The sequence below is a fragment of the Limulus polyphemus genome, unplaced genomic scaffold (genome assembly GCF_000517525.1).
Source record: "Limulus polyphemus unplaced genomic scaffold, Limulus_polyphemus-2.1.2 Scaffold180, whole genome shotgun sequence".
NCBI lineage: Eukaryota > Metazoa > Arthropoda > Merostomata > Xiphosura > Limulidae > Limulus > Limulus polyphemus.
In genome coordinates this window covers 944,830-950,093 of record NW_013665790.1, presented here as the reverse complement: position 1 = coordinate 950,093, position 5,264 = coordinate 944,830, and positions in this window count along the sequence as shown.

The window sequence follows — 5,264 nt, the reverse complement described above, 5'->3', positions numbered from 1 at the left end:
GTGGGGACTTGTGTCGCTGAAGTTTCGTCGGAATGAGGTTACGGAAAGTTAATTAACAAACGGAGACGTAACAATATGATATATATATTTCTTCGATCAAATTATAATGTTTTCAAGAAAAACTAGTTGTTTCGATATTTAGCTTTTACTTAGGCATAGTCATGCCTTAAATTACTAACAATTACAAGTTAGTCTAGTGTGGTCTGGTGGTTAGGGGACTAGACTCGCAACTTGCGGGTCTAAAACCTGTCGCCCTTTTGGGCTTGGGGACGTTATTATTTGACAGTCAATCCCAATATTCATTGATAAAGAGTAACTCGAGAGTTGGCGATGGGGTCCGTCTAGTCTAGCACATCAAAATTATGTAAGGCTAGCACAGATAGCCCTCGAGTAGACTTGCGCAAAATTAAAATTTTATTTGAAGTAAAGTACAAAGCTACACAATGGGCTATCTGTGCTCTGTCCACCACGGGTATCGAAACCCAGTTTCTAGCGTTGTAAGTCCGCAGACATGCCGCTGTGTCACTGGAGGACACAAAATGTAAAAACAAACACTCAAAACAATAACAGTTTTTTGGTCAAAAGCTATAATTTACTTGTCCCCTAATAGATGTCTATTCTGGTTTACATTAATTTGTTTTAGTATGTTAGGATTAAACACATTTTCTAAAACTATTTTAGATGAAAAAAAATTTCTTATATAGAGGTACCACATATAAGGTGAATGTTTTCGTCGGGAACTCAACTGGCAATGAAACAGTATAGTTCAAGCAACCGGAGCAAAAGTCAATTACTCATTTGTTCTTATTGGTCAGTTGTTCTGATCATCTTAACTTTTATACGCTGACACATTCTTTTAAACGTGTCATGGTCTATTTGACAAACTACTTAATATTGTTGCGACAGCGGAAGTCACGTGACGCTGCTAGCGCATGCGTGACTGAGTTTCTCGAATTATCGGGGAAGTTCGAGTGTGTTTGTTTTTGAATTTCGCGCAAAGCTACACGAGGGCTATCTGCGCTAGCCGTCCCTAATTTAACAGTGTAAGACTAGAGGGAAGGCAGCTAGTCATCACCACCCACCGCCAAGTCTTGGGCTACTCTTTTACCAACGAATAGTGGGATTGACCGTCACATTATAACGCCCCCACGGCTGAAAGGGCGAGCATGTTTGGTGTGACAGGGATTCGAACCCGCGACCCTCAGATTGCGAGTCGAGTACCTTAACCACCTGGCCATGTCGGGCCAGTTCGAGTGTGATCGAGACGCCTCTTTGTTAGTTTATAAGCCTGGCAAAGAAAAGTCAGGCGATGATTGAATGTCCGGTAAAGCGAACAGTAGTCACAGTGAGTTTTGGGTAATTTAAGATTCTGTTTCGAGCTAGTGTGTGTTTTGCACTCGTAGAGAGCGAAGTTATCGAGGTTGTAAATCGCTGTGATTTATAGCGTGTATTATAAACGTTGTTAAGTTTAAAGTGACGAGAAACTTACTGACTGTGGAGTTACTGTGTACTAAAAGTTTGTATCAAGAAAGAATAAACTGGTTTAATCAAGAAAGGACTTGTATCGCTGAAGCAGATACCTAACAATATCATGAGTTGTACTACCACAGAAAGCACACAGTCTGTCGATTGGAAAGATTAAACAACTACTCAGAGGAAATGATTTCTTGACCCGAATATTCAAGATTCACTGCGCTTTTTTACAGGCTTTGCACGTCCGCATACAAGGTGTAAAGTTGAAATAATATTTGAGAAATTGTGAAGTGAAATAATTCATTTAAGATTCGTAAGTAATATATCTATTTTAGAGAATTATTTTGAGTTTTAAGGCAATCTAACAAACTTACTACTTCACATGAGGCAATGAAATAATTTTAATTATTACATTGTACTTTTTAAAATGCACGGTTTTGCAGCTCGTTTATTAGGATAAGAGAAGAATCAGGAGTAAGCAGTTTATGCTTGAGGTGGAGATATTATAGTCATCTAAACAGCTATCCACATTTCTTACTTCCTTGGTTTGTAGCCCCCCCCCCCGTGACACAGCGGCATGTCTGCAGACTTACAACGCTAGAAACCGGGTTTCGATACCCGTGGTGGGCAGAGCACAAATAGCCCTTGTGTAGCTTTGTGCATAATTAAAAACAAACAGAAATATAGCTAATGAAAATGAAAAAAGTCTCATAGATTAATTTGCTCTAATCCTGCCTAAAATAATTTCTAGTGCCGCGACTATTGAGGATCCCATCTTGTTTAAAAGTTGTACAATGCCTTTTAATATTAGGTTTTGTTTAAATTTCGCGCAAAGCTACTCGAGGACTATCTGCGTTAGCCGTCCCTAATTTAGCAATGATAGACTAGAGGGAAGGTAGCTATTCAACATCACTCACTTGTAACTCGTGGGCTACTCTTTTACAAATGAATAGTGGGATGAAAGGGCGAGTATGTTCGGTGACGAGGATCCGAACCTGCGACCGGCACATATTGCGAGGTGAGCGCCCTAACCACCAGGCCATGGCAGGCTTTGATGTTACGAATATTCTAGAGTAGTGAAAGTTGTTAGGTTGATCACTTCTATTGTTTTATATAGGCAATGACAGAAAAGGAGAACTGGATATACAGGTTACAAATCTGGAGCAGTCAAGAATATTGTCTTTCTTCACCCTCTAGATGAGTAAAATAGAAAGTGACTGAGAAAGATAAAGCCAAGACATTTGGCAAGGGATATACAGTCACAAAAGAGAGAAAGAAAGGTGCATGCCTTGATGACCTGGTTATTTAACAGTCCGAAAGTTTGAGTTATTTAAACTTCTCGGTTTTCATTAATTAATAAAAATAAATTGCACTGTTTTACTAAGATGTACATACACACTAGGAGATCTGGTAAGATGTTGTAAACAGTGACGGGAGGAGGTTACCACTTTTTAAATTTAATTCCAAGTTTGTTTTTTGTATCTCATTGTATTACTGACAACACAACACTCACTTTATTTTACATCGTATAAATGTAAAATGGTAGAACAAACATATAGTATTACAAATTACTAATACTAGCCATAAAAAATTCAGAATTGCGATGACGTTTTGGAATTCTTCCAGCGCGAAGCATAACTGTGTAGTCGAAGTAATGACCTTGACTACCTTTTTCGTGCAACTGACCTGTTGAGTGATTTTAAACAACGCATAAAGCAAATATACACATCGCTACGTTGAAGCGTTTTCACGCTAACAAAAAAAAATAAATAAAAAGAGACCTCCCCTTTTGCAAATGTTGTATGAAGGTTCAGTTATTATATATATAATGGATTTTTATTAAACAGCTCTGACCAGAGTTAAAACAACAGTCAATATCTTTTGAAATGTGATTTTAGACTTATTTTCTGGGGTTCATTCTACATTAGGAAACTCTAGGACATAATATTCTTTTATTTCGTAAAGCTTTTGGTTCTCTTACTGGAGTTTTCAACGATTAAGATGTTAGTGTTACAAGAAAAGTAAGTATATTATTTTAAAACGACCGCTGGAATTAGTTCAAAATAGCACCTAGCAACAGTAACAATTACATTTCAAGTGATATTGCCATATTTTTACCTTAAAAATATTAATGGATAGTTTAAGTTTAAAGACGATTTTCAGAGAAATTTTTGGATATAAGAATTTTAAAATATTCAGTATATTTTTCGTTATTTTAAAATGGTGATACTTGTTTGTAGTTAAGCACAAAGCTACACAATGGGCTGTCTGAGCTATGCCCACCACGGGTATCGAAACCCGGTTTCTAGCTTTGTAAGTCTGCAGGCATGCCGCTGTGCCACTGGGGGGCAACAGTGATACTACTGTTAGAAGTAATATGTGTACATCAAACTTTAGTGATTGGAGGGTGTTGACTTTTCGTAGATATTTCTTCATAATCTTTTTAACTAAAATTTTCAGGAAAACAGTTTTTCAGATAATTCTTGTGTGTTACAGTATTTTGGCACTTGTGTATACAGTTAAAATCATAAATAATATTCAACGTTAAACTGGTACACAATTAAAAAAAATTATTTAGACCTATCTATGGCCTTCAAAAAGTTGACGACTCTACATGTTTCAATGTTATTGCTGAGGATGACGTTGTAACGTCGTGTTACGCCTCCATTCGTTAGTTAATTTTCCATATAATTTCTTCCCGAAGAAACTTTACCGATACAAGTCCTTTCATAAATAAAACTGGTTTATTCTTTCTGAATACAACTTTGCGATACACTTAATTTCAACAGTCGCGGTATAACAAACGCTATAACTAACAACGAACGCCTCACGTGCCCAACAATATTCTCTCTGTCCGCAGTTCAATAACTCAATACCCTCCTCGCCTCAGTTCTTACTGGTTTATACATACAAGACTACACTATATCTAGAAGGATTCCGATATTTAAGGAAGGGACGTGAATGTACGAGAAGGACGTGGCGTGATACTAGTCACGTGACCTCCGCTGACGCAACACATTCCCCCTCCTCAGTATTGTTCGTCCCGAACAATAGCCACTTACATTAAGCCAATAACAATTAACAATAACTTAATTAAGTGTACAGAATTACAAACACAAAATCACAATTCAACAAAGTCTCTTAATATTACGGGACGTATCTTCTTCCGTACTGGTCTCTGTCTCGTTGGCTTCTGCTTCACGTGGAGTCCATCTGCTTCATCAGGAAATGTCCTATTATTGGTAACAGTCACATTAGTGGTAGTAACTTCATCAAGGGCTTCACCGTTTCCCTTCTCAAAACTGAGTAGAGTTTTTCTTCGACAGTGGCTTTTTCAGGTGACACGTCTTCAGCAGCATCATCATTTGTTCTGTTGTTCACTTCGTCCCAACTGAAATGTCCTGGACCGTGATAACGCCAAAGCCCGTTGGCATTTACCACTTTGGCTTACCTCGCTGACCACATTTTATCCGGAAAGTCACGTCTGAGAGACGATCCACTATGTCATGTGGGCCTTCCCATGGAAAAGACAACTTAGGAGACTTCCCTTTGGTCGTCCTGGGATTATACAACCACACCTTTCTCCTGGTTCAAAGCTGAATTCAGTAGATCTCTTATCATAAGATAGCTTCATCGATTCAGCAGACGTATTAAAGTTTGAACACACTTGATGGTGAATATCATCCATCCTTTCCGATAACACTTTCACAAACTGTGACACATTCTCAGGCAACTCTTCATAAGGTGGGCATCCCTTTTAGCACTACATGTACTGCATGTTCTGCACCATT